The sequence below is a fragment of the Cetorhinus maximus genome, chromosome 17 (assembly GCF_964194155.1).
Source record: "Cetorhinus maximus chromosome 17, sCetMax3.hap1.1, whole genome shotgun sequence".
In the NCBI taxonomy this organism is placed as follows: Eukaryota; Metazoa; Chordata; class Chondrichthyes; order Lamniformes; family Cetorhinidae; genus Cetorhinus; species Cetorhinus maximus.
Genome location: NC_135895.1, coordinates 18,398,961 through 18,413,852, shown reverse-complemented (window position 1 = coordinate 18,413,852; position 14,892 = coordinate 18,398,961). Strand labels below are relative to the sequence as shown.

The window sequence follows — 14,892 nt, the reverse complement described above, 5'->3', positions numbered from 1 at the left end:
AAAGGATAGATTTCACTTTATGGGAGGTAAAGAATGAAAAACCAGCAGGACTGCATTAAATAGAGATGTTATCAGCAGAGTCTGCTGATCTAGGTGATTTGTAGAGGTGGAAGTAAGCAGACTTGGTGATGGGAGAGGATGTCAGAGTTACATTATGTAGTTTTTTGTTTAGCCTAAATAAGCAACAATGAGGGTGATGGTATCAGTAGCATGGGTGTATTTGTCAGGCACTGAAAACCCTAGCTTCAGTCTTACTGTTGTACATGTGAAGGGGGATTTGAGTCATCCAAGACTTGTTTGGAGAGGCAGCATGGATGTGGTCATGGGGTTGAGATGCGGTGAAAAGATGAAGATTGCTGTCATCAGCATACATATGGAAGCTATAAATTGTCAACAAGGCATGCCATGTGACACAAGGACAGGGTGCAACTGAGAAATTCTTGGACCCTGGAAATGAAAGTTATGAGAAGGGAAAGGAAGTCATCCCTGGACATACTCTGGATTCTTCCAGCCAGGTGGAAATGCCACCGTGCAATGGAGGAGAACCAGTAGAGGAAGATGGTGTTATCAGCAATCAGGTGCCATAGAGAGGACGATTTTGATTAAAACAACCAGATCTAGAGCTGTTTTGATGCTGTGAGATGAGTGGAAACCAGACTGAAGAGATTCAAACAAGAAGTTGCAGCAGAGATGGACACAGCTGAAATGCAACCATATGTTCAAAGAAGTTATAGAGGAAAGAGAAGTTTATTTTTTTATGTAGGGTGTTAATCATGTTGGTCTTTAAGGAATGAACAAAAATGTCAGAACGAAGTTAATTGTTAACAATGTTGGGAGCTGTGGAGACAAGGAAAGGTGATTGAATGATCTGGAATGGGGATGGGTTCAAGGAAGTAGGAGGCTGGTATGTTTGAAGATATGATTATAGAAAGAATAAGAATTACGGGAGAGAAACTGCTAAGTGATTTCAATTCAGGGCTGAGGTGGTTGGAAGATGATGGAGGGGAAGAGGAGAAAGCAGAGATAACTGCACAGGTAGCCTTGATCATAGCAATAAAGGAATCTAAGGGCTTTGAGACTATAGCTAGGTGTGGAAAAGAGGAACTTATGATCTTGGAATAGTATGCAGGTTTGGCTGAGGAAAGTGAAACACGTAGGGCAGAATTTAGCCCTCGATGGGCGGGCCCCACTGGCTCGGCGGCGGGCGGGCAGCCGAACTCCACCGCCGACACGGGCCCCGCTGCCATTTTGAGTGGGCGGGCCAATTAAGGCCTGCCCAGCGGGCTGCCCGACGGGAAGCGCTATGCGCTTCCTGTGCAGGGGGGGAGGGATTCCCCAACTGTCAAAGTGTGCTCTTTTGCGCATACTGCTCCCTGAGACTAAGTGCTGTCTCAGGGAGGTTGGTGACAGTTTAAAAAACCTCAAAAATAGAAAAATAAAAAAATGATTAACATGTCCCCCTCATGTGACAATGTCACACGAGATGGGACATGCTAATAAATATGACATAAAGTTTAAAGATTTTTAAAACGGACATGAAACCTCATCCGCCAGTGGATGAGGTTTCATGTTTTTTCAGAAGCCCGCCAGGGCTCCTGGCCTGCCCACCAGCCTTAAGGTTGGATGGGCAGGGCCTTTAATTGGGTTAATTATCCTGTCAATGGCCTCAATTGGCCATTGACAGGTTGGCGGGCGGACAGCTGATTTCGCCGCCTGCCTTCCTGAATATTTAAGTGGGGCGGGATGACGTCGGGGGTTCCTCCTGATGTCATTTTTGCGCCGGCGAGCGGACCCCGCCCCCAACTTGCCAACGGAAAAATTCTGGCCATAGAGTTTGCTATGTTCCAAATCTGATGATTGTTGTCCTGGCTTATTGTGTGTGCCACTTGTGTTGTGACCACTGGTCTGATGGTATGAAGGTAAATGTTATACTGGAGAGCAGGGAAGGAACACAGTAATCAGTTTGTTGGGAACAAGAATGTCAAAGGTTGGAAAATTAGCATATCTTGATGAGGTCAGGGTCAGTTGGATGCTTGATGCAGGTAGCCTATCAGTGACTAACTTCTCACATAGTGGATATCGATTTGGGTGAGATACTGCAGTTGTGCAAGAACCTCAACATCTGTACAACAAGGAGTAACCCACCTTGGGAAGGGAGGGACAGATAAAAAACACCCTTCAAAAATACTTCCACTTCTGGGAAAGCAAGCGATCTTCCTTGATAGCGTAATGGGTAATTGAAATATCCAGTGTGGTTTTGAGCCATAGAGGTTTCAGAACCAGCCAACCTTTTTGTGTTTGTTTAGTTCATCTCATCTTGGGCAACAGTCGCAAGCTTCAATAGACCTTAGAATCCCTGATTTTGAGAGGAATAAAGTTGTCCTTTCCAATCCTAATTGCACTAAGATTGAAGTGTAGTAAATTTGAATCCTAGGAGCTCAAGCTCACTAGGTTGCTGTGCGCAACTTGAAAATACTCCAAGTTACTCTTCTGCTGAATGTGTGTACTTTGTCCTACCAGGGGTTAATCCCTCTTCTGTTGATTACTAACTTCACCCTGCAAAATGTTGACCACTAATTTGAATCAGTGAAAAATGGTGAAAATTATTTCTGAGTGCGTGGCAAGTCTCCAATTAAGGTTACTGTTTCAGTTTAGGAAATATCAAATAGTCGTTTGGTAGTACAGAAGTTGAGTATTGCTGAAAAAAAGAGACATTTTTTGTCAAAGCTTTTTCTCTTGCACTCATTGGGGCAATTCACAAGAATAGCAAATGTAATAGGAATAACAATTTATACTGAATGAGAAGACAGTGCTGACGGGTTGGCAAGTGGACTCTGATTGGTAGAGGCATTGACATGGAGAATGCACCAGTTGATGGTGACTGACAGTTAACTACAAATTATTGTTTGAAATATAAACCAGACAACTTGACTCTGATTGGTCAAGGCATTGGCCTGAGGAATGAACCAGTGAATGACTGTCACTTCAACAAAAAATGTCTTTTTCAGAAATAACAAATGCAGTGAAATATCTTGATCTGTGTCATGTGAGAAGAGGTCGGTGTCAGATTTTAATATTTAGATTCAGAGTTTAAAAAATACATTCAGAAATGTAACCAATACTTAAATAAATAAACTTGCAGTGTCGTTTCTTGGTGCTGCCTGCAAGAACTTTTTTGGTAGTCCTGAGTGTTTTTGAACTAATCACAGAATCACAGTGCAGAAGAGGCCCTTTGGCCCATCGGGTCTGCACCGGCACGTGAGAAATACCTGACCTACTTACCTAATCCCATTTACCAGCACATTGCCCATAGTCTTGAATGTAATGACGTGCCAAGTGCTCATCCAGGTACTTTTTAAAGGATGTGAGGCAACCTGCCTCCACCACCCTCCCGGGCAGTGCATTCCAGACCGTCACCACCCTCTGGGTAAAAAAGTTTTTCCTCAAATCCCCCCTAAACCTCCTGCCCCTCACCTTGAACTTATGCCCCCTTGTGACTGACCCTTCAACTAAGGGGAACAGCTGCACCCTGTCCATGCCCCTCATAATCTTGTACACCTCGATCAGGTCGCCCCTCAGTCTTCTCTGATCCAATGAAAACAACCCAAGTCTATCCAACCTCTCTTCATAACTTAAATATTTCATCCCAGGCAACATCCTGGTGAATCTCCTCTGCACCCCCCTCCAGTGCAATCACATCCTTCCTATAATGTGGCGACCAGAACTGCACACAGTACTCCAGCTGTGGCCTCACCAAGGTTCTGTACAACTCCAACATGACCTCCCTACTTTTGTAATCTATGCCTCAATTGATAAAGGCAAGTGTCCCATATGCCTTTTTCACCAGCCCACTAACATGCCCAGCTGCCTTCAGAGATCTATGGACACACACGCTAAGGTCCCTTTGTTCCTAGTGCCATGCCGTTCATTGAATACTTCCTCGTCAAATTATTCCTTCCAAAGTGTATCACCTCACACTTTTCAGGGTTAAATTCCATCTGCCACTTATCTGCCCATTTGACCATCCCGTCTATATCTTCCTGTAGCCCAAGATACTCAACCTCATTGTTAACTACCCGGCCAATCTTTGTGTCATCCACAAACTTACTAATCCTACCCCCCACATATGTCGTTTATATAAATGATAAATAATAGATCCCTGTGGTGTACCACTGGACACTGGCTTCCTTCTGAAGCATCCTTCTGTCATCACCCTCTGACTCCTACAACTAAGCCAATTTTGAATCCACCTTATCAAATTACCCTGTATCCCATGTGCCTTTGCCTTCTTTATAAGTGACCCATGTGGGACTGACTGTCACACAGTCAGCTACCTTACCAACCTTTAAACTAGACTACTGAACTTACAAAAATTAAAGAGAAAGACTTAACAGTTTAATTCCCGCTTTGCTCCAAATACCCACTCTGGCTGTGCCCCACTCAGGATGTGCTCGCTCTCCTGTTCGTGTGCAAGCACACTGTAGCTTGCTTCCAGATAGTCCCTTTCTTAAATAGAGCTGACTTGACTCACCACTAGTTAAGCTTCAAATAGTAATTAACCCCTATTCAGGCCCTAATCAGGCTTCAGGTGATTGACAGTTAACTGTCGCACAGTCAGCTGAGTCAGCTACCTTACCAAAACAAAAACAGAATTACCTGGAAAAACTCAGCAGGTCTTGCAGCATCTTCTCCGCCGATGCTGCCAGACCTGCTGAGTTTTTCCAGGTAATTCTGTTTTTGTTTTGGATTTCCAGCATCCGCAGTAGTTTTTTGTTTGTAGCTACCTTACCAACCTTTTAACTAGACTACTGAACTTACAAAAATTCAAGAGAAATTAAAGAGAAAGACTTAGCAGTTCAATTCCCATTTTGCACCAAATTCCGAATGCCCACTCTGGCTATGCCCCACTCAGGATGTGCTCGCTCTCCTGTTCATGTGCAAGCACTAATGACACATCTAATTCTTTAAAAGATGTCTGATTTGTACTTCAGATTTTTCTTACAGCAATGTGTGCTTGAACTTGTCCTGCTTCACTGTGGCAAGCGTATCACATGCAGTTACAACTCAGGGATTTGATTTCCATATGCGTACTCTGTATTTTACCTGAAGCACACAAACTGACTGAGATTTGCCTTCATTTTTGAATTGTTGCCTAGATTTGTGATATTCTGCTTTGTTTGCCAAGTGTTAACATACAGTTAATATCTTTCCACTGAGTGCTTGTTCTCTGTTTGTACACTTGAAACGGAGGACACTTACTTGGAAAAAGCAGTACGTACAAACTACAAAGCATCCTTGTATTAAACAATATTTATTTCCTCCAATCAGTTTTCTGGTGTACTTTTATTAAAGAAAACCCATATATAAATGTTGAATTTTGAAGAACAGATTGTGATGTGGAAATTCCCTCAGAACTTTGTTTTATTCAGTGTTTTTGCCCAAAGCCAAGATACTTATGAGATATAATTTAATTTTGTTCTTGTACCAAAAAAGAACTGTTTTATCAATTTGAAATTGTAATAAAGTTGGTGTGGATTTGTGAAGGTTAGGTCATGGCTGAATATTTTGAGACACCTTTCTATCCATGGCCTGCTGCAGTGTTCTAGTAAAGTTCAAGGCTACCTCTAGAACAGCACAAAAAAGCCTTCTACCCAGCTTCACCTGCTCCACCCCCCCTTAAACAATATATATTTCACCACATTTCTACTTCTCTTTAGCTCTGAGGAAGAGTCATACAGAGTCGAAACATTGACTCTGTCTTTCTTTCCACAGATGCTGCCAGACCTGCTGAATTTTTCCAGCATTTTTGTTTTTGTTTCAGATTTCCAGCATCCGCAGTATTTTGCCTTCATCTAGAAACAGCACCTAGACTTTCAACTCGGCATGCTACAACCTTCTGGACTCAACGTCAAGTTCAACAACTTTAGATCATAACCTCTGTTTTCATCTTATGTGTTTTTTTTCTTTTGTTTTGCTGGGTTGGTCTTGTTTTTTTTAATCCCTTCATGCTACATTCAAATGTTTCTTATGTAGCTATTCACACCTCATTTGGACACAGTCTTTGTTTCTTTGCTATACTCATCATTCTCTTTGGCTTTTGCACCATAAAATCTTTTGCTATTTAATCAACCTGCCCTCCACCCAATCATAGAGCTTTCCTTTTGTTCTTCCTGCCCCTCCCTCCCTTCCACTGGCTTGAAAACTCGTCCATTTCTATCAATCTTCAGTTCTGATGAAAGGTCAAACGACCTCAAATGCTAATCCTGTTTCTGTTTCACTTCACAGATACTGTCTGGCCTGCAGAGTTTTTTCAGCAGTTTTTGTTTTTATTTCAGATTTCCAGCATCTGCAGTACTTTACTTTTGGATAAAGGGAGTGTACACTAGTAAGATGTGATTAGTGCTCCCTGGGGATCTAAACTGGGGTCTGTTTTGGAATTCATTGATCCCTGGGTCCCTGTGTGCTAAATTGGCAGTCTGTGGAGATTGTAACACTTAAGGAACAGGATGTTCCCATGCTTGTTATATTGGTTCCTGCCTAGTAACAAGGGTGGGACCCTCTTGGAGTGTTGCGATAGGTCACCAGATCAGTTCAAGGGCCAGTGAACTACAATTCAGAGGCAGTCAGTTTCAGGGAGTCAGCCAGCATGTGCCACAGAGACAGAGGACAGGCAGAGATCCCAATTATGTTAAGCTAAAGAAAGAACTGCAGGGGAGCAGACATTAAGTAAAGATGATCACTGGGGCAAAGGTACCCATTTGGAGCAGTGGTGTTCTGCTTGGCACAGCCAAAGATCTGAAAGTATGCTTAGAAGGTGAAGCTTGAGGGTATGTTCTTCCTGACCCCTCCCAACCCCTCCCGCATCCCCCAAAAAAGGCTATAGATGGTGTGTCAATTGAGACTGTTTGATGGTTTTGCTTGGTAAATATGTCATGTAAGTATGTCAAGGAATATGGAATAAAGGCAGTTAAATTGAGTTGAGGCACAGATCAGCCGAAATCTCATAGAATAGCTGGCCAGGCTTGAGGGGCTGAATGGTTTACTGCTTCCTGTTCCTATTTTGTTAATTACTTCCCAAGAACTGAGATGATATAATTTAGCAACAAATCCATTTTGTTTCTTGTAAATTATCCATGTTTATTTGGAGTAATAAAATCTGACTTCAGTCTTTGAGTAGTCCACTGTCAAATTTACTACAAATCAAAAATTGGTGCAGTTTGCTATATAAAATTGAGATTTTTATTTGTAAACATGAGTGTTTTTTAGACTTGCTGGCCTTGAACTTCAAAAGTGTTTAAATTGGTCACCAAATAGACATTAGCTTTTCAGGTGCTTCCATCAAATATTAATCACTTCTAATGGAAACTCTACCCTGGAGACTACATTCAGCAAAGCTGCCCTGCTTGATTTTATATGAGCTTTATTTTGGATACAGCAAGGGACTGAGCATGTGATGATTTGAGCGATGAAAGAGCTTTGACACTAGGCTGCTTTGTAATGGAAGGAATTGGTTTGAATTGTTTTGCAGTTAATTTTTATTTCAGGTATTCAATGCCTGTTTATGGGCACAACATTTTCTGCCAATTGATTTTTCCCTTACAACAGTAAATAATACAAACATATGAAAATGACTGGCAAGAAAACATCAGCAGGCCCAGCCAACCTGCCTCACACACATGATGTCTGGGTGCTTCCTATCACTAACCACAACCTACACACTTCCAGAGAAATTAACCCAGCTCTTCAAGCGTCTCTGAATAACTGAGGTGCTTTTTTTTAAAAGAAAAGAAAGATTTGCACTGACATAGTGCCTTTCACAACCACTAGATGTCCCTAAGCACTTTACAGCAACAAAGTACTTTTGAGGTGCAGTCACTGTTGTAATGTAGGATACACGGCAGATAATTTGCACACCATAAACTCCCATAAACAGCAATGTGATAATGACAAGATAATTTGCTTTTGTGATGTTGTTTGAGGAATAAATATTGGCCAGGACACTGGGGTTCACTTCCCTACTCTCCTTCAAAATGATACCATACTAAGGCAGATGGGGCCTTAGTTTAGCATCTCATCCAAAACATGGCACCTCTGACAGTGCAGTACATCCTCAATACTTGACTTTTGTGCTTAAGTCTCTGGTGTGGCATTTGAACCCACAACCTTCTTTTTCAGAGAATATAGTGCTACCAACTAAGCCATGGCTGGCACATCTTTAAAGTAGGGATCATTCTTGAACATTCTTTTCCCTGAACATCTTCCAAGGCTGATTTGTCATTCATTATATATATGAGGTTCACTTCCTTGTTAGTCAATAATCTACCCTACCTACCACTGCCTTCAAAATTTTCAATGATCCTGCCTCTACCACTTTCTGGGGAAAGAGAATTCCACAGACTTACGACCCTCTGAGAAAAAAATTCTCCTCATCCTTGTCTTAAATGGGAGACCACTTATTCTTAAACTGTGGCCCCTAGTTCAGGTCTCTCTCACAAGGGGAAACATCCTTTCAGCATCCACTCTGTTGAGCCTCCTCAGGATCTTATATGTTTCAATAAGATCACATCTCATTCTTCTAAACTCCAACAATACAGGCCCAACCTATCAGACCTTTCCGCATAAGATAACCCCTCATCCCAGGAATCGGTCAAGTAAACCTTCTCTGAACTGGTTCTAATGCAATTATGTCCTTTCTTAAATAAGGAGACTAATACTGTACACTACTCTAGATGTGGTCTCACCAATGCCCTGTACAACTCTAGCAAAACATCCCTGCTTTTACATTCCATTCCCCTTGCAATAAAGGCCAACATTCCATTTGCCTTCCTAATAAGTTGCTGGACCTTCATTCTAATTTTTTGTGATTCATGTACCAGGACACCCAGATCCCTCTGTATCACCGAGTTCTGCAACCTCTCTCGATTTAGATAATATGCTGCTTTTCTATTCTTCCTGCCAAAGTGCTCGAGTTCACATTTTCCCAGATCCTACTCTATCTGCCAAATTTTTGCCCACTCACTTAACCTATCTATATCCCTCTGCAGAACCCTTATGTCCTTTTCATAATTTACTGTCCTACCTATTTTTGTCATATCAGCAAATTTAGCAACTATACATCCAGTCCCTTCATCCAAATCATTAATATAAATTGTAAATAGTTGAGGCCCCGGTACTGATCCCTGTGACAGTACACTCATGGCATCTTGCCAACCCAAAAATGATCCATTTATGCCTATTCTCTGTTTCTTGTTAGCTAACCAATCTTCTATTCATGCTAACATGTTACCCCCATCAGCTCTTATTCTGTGTAGTAATGTTTGATGTGGCACCTCGTCAAATACTTTCTGAACATTTAAGTACACCGCATCCACAGGTTCCCCTTTATCCACATTGCTTGCTACTTCCTCAAAAAACTCTAATAAATTAGTCAAACACGATTTCCCTTTCACAAAATCATGTTGACTCTGCCTGATTGCATTGCGATTTTCTAAGTGCCCAGCTGTAAACTCCTTAATAATAGATACCAGCTTTTGCCCTATTACAGATGTTAAGCTAACTGGCCTGTAGTTCCTTGCTTTCTGTCTCCCTGCTCTCTTGAATAGAGGAGCTACCTTCACTATTTTCCAATCTGATGGGACCTTTCCAGAATCTAGGGAATTTAGGAAAATCAAAACCAATGCATCTATACTATCTCAGCAGCCACTTCTTTTAAGAAAGTAGGATGAAGTCCATCAGGGCCTGGGGACTTGTCAGCTTTTAGTTCCAATAATTTTCTCCATGTCCTTTCCCTGGTGATTGGAATTGTTTTAAGTTCCTTCCTCCCTTTCACCTCTTGATTCACAATTATTTCTGGGATGTTGCTTATATCCCCTGCAGTGAAGACAGATGCAAAATATCTGTTCAATTCATCCGCCATTTCCTTATTTTCCATTATTAATGCCCCCAACTTACTCTCTAGAGGACCAACACTTACTTGAGTTACTCCTTTCCTTTTTAACTACCTGTAGAAACTCTTCCTTAGTTAGGGACAGCTGGTGCACCCTTCCTCTAGAGTCTTTCTTTCTCACTGAAATGCATCTTTGCTGAGTGTTATGAAATATCTCCTAGAATGTCTGCCACTGCATCTCTACTGACCTACCCTTAACCTAATTTCCCAGTTTACTTTAGCCAGCTCTGTCTTCATACCCTTATAATTGCCCTTATTTAAGTTTAATACTGTAGTCTTAGACCCACTCTTCTCATCTTCAAACTGAATGCAAAATTCAGTCATGTTATGATCGATGTTATTTCACCAACTTGTGAACTGGCTGCAAAGTGGAGTCCTGTACATTACAGATGTGCAGACTGCTGTGACTATTTAGTTAGCATATGTGTCATATATCCTCACTATTAGTTGATACTTCACTACTCCCCACTGCCAGTTTTTCTCCTCACCACTCTAAATTTCTCCACAGGTTCCCATCCCCCTGCCAACCTAGTTTAAACCCTTCCCAACAGCACTAGCAAACCTCCCCGCGAGGACACTAGTCCCAGTCCTGTTGAGGTGTAACCCATCCTTCTTGTACAGGTCCCACCTGCCCCAGAACCGATCCCACTGCCTCAGAAATCTAAAGCCCTCCCTCCTACTCCATTTCTCCAACCAAGTGTTGAACTGCTTAATCTTCCTATTCTTATGTTTACTAGCACACGCCACTGGGAGTAAACCTTACTGCTCTTGAGGTCCTGCTTTTTAATTCCCTTCCTAACTCCCTAAAATGTGCTTTCTGGACCTCATCCCTTTTCTTACCTATGTCATTGGTCCCAATGTGGACCATGACCTCTGGCTGTTCACCCTCCCCCAAAAGAATGTCCTGCAGCTGCTCTGTGACATCCTTGACCCTGGCACCAGGGAGGCAACATACCATCCTGGAGTCACATCTACGGTCGCAAAAATGCCTGTCTTCTCCCCAAACTATGGAATCCCCTATTACTATAGCACGTCCATTCTTTCTGCTCCCCTCGTGTGCAGCTGAGCCACCTGTGGTGCCACAGACTTGGCTCTTGCTGCAGTCCTCTGAGGAAACATCTCACTCACCAGTATCCAAAATGGAGAAGCGGTTAAAGAGCATGATGATCTCAGGAGATTCTTGCACTACCTACCTGTTTCTTTAGATACTCTGGTGGTCACCCATTCCCTCTCTGCCCGTATACTTAGCTGCGGTGTGACCACCTCTCTACCCACGTAATCCTCAGCCTTGTGGATGCACCACAGTGACTCCAGCCGCCACTCAAGCTCCGCAACTCAGAGCTCAAGTTTCTGCAGCTGGTGACACTTCCTGCAGATGTAGTCATCGAGGGCACTTTGTGCCTGCATGACTTCCCACATCCAGCAAGATGCACATTCCACATGGCTGAGCTGCACTGACATACCTTATACTTTATATAAAGCATTTACCAAAGTATTTACTACTTTATTTTAATTATTATCTTAATTTAGAATAATTTCTATGTATACTATTTATTGTGTTTATCTCAGTCTTGCCCCTTCTAGTGCTCTTTTAACTCCCAGCTCCACTCTTAGTCTCGCCCCTTGTGCTTTTTTTAGGTCTCCGGCTCCACTCTCCAATGTGCAATGGCACAGATGATTGACTTCTAAATATAAAATTACACTCCTTTTGTGCAGCAGTTACCCTTAACTGCAAATATTTTGTATAAGTTTGTTACTGAATTGTAGGGGTTGGGTGGAGGTGAAAATCATTTATATAGTTACCTGTATCTTCTTTCTCAGTGGGTGTTTCCTACTTCAAAAAGACTTTCTAAAGGCCAGTTTTAGTATTTTTTTTGAACTGGTGACGTTAGCTTTCGGCAGTTGCTATCTGTGCAAGACTCATTTTGGCAACCAGCAGCACTAGCATAATATAAAAGAAGCTAAAGATGTATTCTGTACACCACACTGATCAGTCTCCTGCAATGTGGTTAATTTGGTTATGTGCTTGGAAATAGTCATAATGGTGTAAAACATAGTCCTTAAAATTTATGGTGTATTTTGTTTTTATTTTTAAAAGATCAAATCTGTTAAGATAGTCAGTGTCACCTAAACACTTGCTAACCTGTGTTAATTCCTCTGTAGTTCAAAATAAACTCTGTCTAGCCACACTGTGCCACCCATATATAATATCTGTTGGGGAAGATCCACCCAAACATTTCAGTTCATTGAATTACCTGTACAAAACATGTGCAGTTAAGGATAAATGCTGTGCCAAGGAAGAATGTTATTTTATATTGATGATCTAATTTTGTAAGAATAAAATATATCCTAACTTCTGAATTTTCCAATTTAAAGTTCTACTATTTCTCATTAAAACAAATCTTGAAATAGATTTTTGGGGTGATAAAAATAATTGAGATAATACTCAGACCACTTCTTCCCTTCCCCAACTTTTTATATTGAATTGAGCCTGATTTGTGTTTGCTCAGTAAAATCTATTTGCAGTGTCAGCTTTTGTTTTATTTTAGTATTTGGTTGTGACTTTGGAATGCCTGTATACTGCTTTGAATACAGTGTAATCTGCGTGAACTTGGTCTTCAAATGTTTCACTATATAAATGAGGACATACTCTTGTCCCTATATCTTGTATTTATTCAGGTTAAATAATGCAAGTGTTATGTGTGTGCAACATGTGTGCTACCAAAGCATTTATGTGCTTTTAGCTTTTCTGGAACATGAAGTATTTAAATATCTCTACAAAGAAAGCATTGACAATTTTGTCTTTAAATTCATCAGTGAAGATTGTTTCTAATATTTTCATGTCTACAATTGCAGTTCCTTTCTCTTTTTAAGCTGCTTAAATAATTCAAAATTCTTTCCACTAAATTGCACTGGTTGTCAACAGATGTCAAATGAGCCCTGTTCTCTCAGCATCAGGTGACTCAATGTTTTCATATAAACATTGACAGTCCATATGAGTTTTTAACTTGTAGGAACAAACCAGAGGAATCAAAAATTAGTATACAGTACCAGAGTTTTAAAAAAAGGTTTAGAAACCATCTTAGAAAAGTCTAGTTTTATGAATTTAGAAGTAGAAAATACGTTGATTGGGTTCAGGTAGTCTTTGATCCAATGCACTGCTGAGAAATCCGGTTCAGGGTTTTGTTATAAGAACGGAACTCTTTCGTGACTGGAAAATGTAACCTTTAGTGTTGCTTGGTTCAACTTGCTCTGATAAAATTAAGCATTTAGGTAGATTTCTTGATAGCCCAGGACAACATGATTCCTCGATTTGCAGCTCTGAATCTTCATTACCTATTCTAGTTGCCCTCCCTGTTCATTTTTTTTTATAAAAGAGCTGTGCATTTATGTCTGTTTATATAACCTCAGCTTGTTTGAAGAAAATTGCAGGTAGATTAAAAAATCTGCATTACCCATATGTTGCAAGCTATTTCAGATAATAACACTGATTGGTAAATTGTGTTTAACTTGACATCTTGCAAGCCTGGATGTTTGAAGCACAATATTTCAATAGTTCATTGTATCAAGCCAAAACTTGCTGAAGTCATATGCTGTGAAATTTATATGCATCTATAAAGCGAATAATGGAAATCATTTTTCACAGTGCAGTGTTGGTTTACATCAGAAATTTACGGTTGTGTATCTGAAAGCCCTCTGTCCTGTTTTAAGACTGATGAGCTCCACTATACAGAGCAAGGAATGAAAGATGAAGAAAATTAAAACTGGAAAAATAGCATCAGAAGAAGTAGCATGTATGCTTCACAGTTCGTAGGTGTCCCAATAATTTTCTGGCAGCTGAAGTTGTGGTCATTTGGTCCTATTTTCCACCTTCCATAAACTTGAACTCCCCCAAATCTCTTCTGTCTGTATCCTAGCTCGCACCAAGTCCCATTCACCCTTATGCTTGCTGACCTACAGAGTCTGGTAATGCTTTGATTTTAAAATTCCCTTCCTTGTTTTCAAATCCATCCATGGCCTTGCCTCTCCCCATCTTCAACTAACTTCACCCTCTGTGATTTCTGAACTCCTCCAGTTTTGGCTTCTTGCTGATCCCTGATCCCTCTCCACTTTTGTCAGCTGTCAGCTTTCAACTGTCTAGGCCCTAACTTTTAGGATTTTCTCCCTAAGCCTCTCCACATCTCGAACTCTCCTCCTTTAAGTCACTGCTCAAAACTTGCCTCCTTGACCAAGTTTTCTGTAACCTGTTCTAACATTTCCTTACATGGCTGAGTATCAAATTTTGTTTCACACTTCAGTGAAGCATCTTGAGATGTTTTACTATGTAAAACTTGCTATATAAATGCAAGTTGCTGCATCCTACAGCTTCACATGGATGAATGAAAGCTACTGTTATACAAAAATGAGTGACTATACTTCAAAAGTAATTATGTAATAGGCTAAATAACTACAAACTTTTCTAGGTGTTGACTTGTAATGGCCATCACTTTCATTAGAAATTACAACAAATACGTTCATTACCTGGAACATGACACATTTTCTAAAACGAATCACAGTATCACATCAATAAATTGTAGATGAGGATTTCCTCATCTACCCTTCAGAGTCAATCCTTTTGTGAACAGACAGCATTGCAGTGATGAAGTTCGGAAATTAGCCTTAGAAGTCTTTGCAAGATGGATTTTGTAAGTTAAAGATTTTCATATGTAAAGGAGAAAAAAATCTGCGCTCATTTGTGATGATATACTATGAAGTTTAAATAATTGAATTCAAAATTTCTTAAAAGTTAATTGTCCCTTTTCCCCAGCTTCTCCCAAGTTGCATAAGACAATCAACTACGGAGGGTATATTTTCTGTTGGAAAAGAATGTAAAGAATAACTTTTTCTGTGTAGATTTGAAGTTGCTTAATTTTGGGTCCCAAATTCATGTCTAGTCTAAATGTACT

General features: G+C 40.7%; 1 protein-coding gene across 2 annotated transcripts in view; it reads left to right on the top strand.

Moving 5' to 3' along the window:
- The window catches only part of rpap2 (RNA polymerase II associated protein 2), a 111,429-nt gene that overhangs the window by 91,333 nt on the left and 5,204 nt on the right, over positions 1-14,892 (top strand). The window lies entirely within an intron of this gene.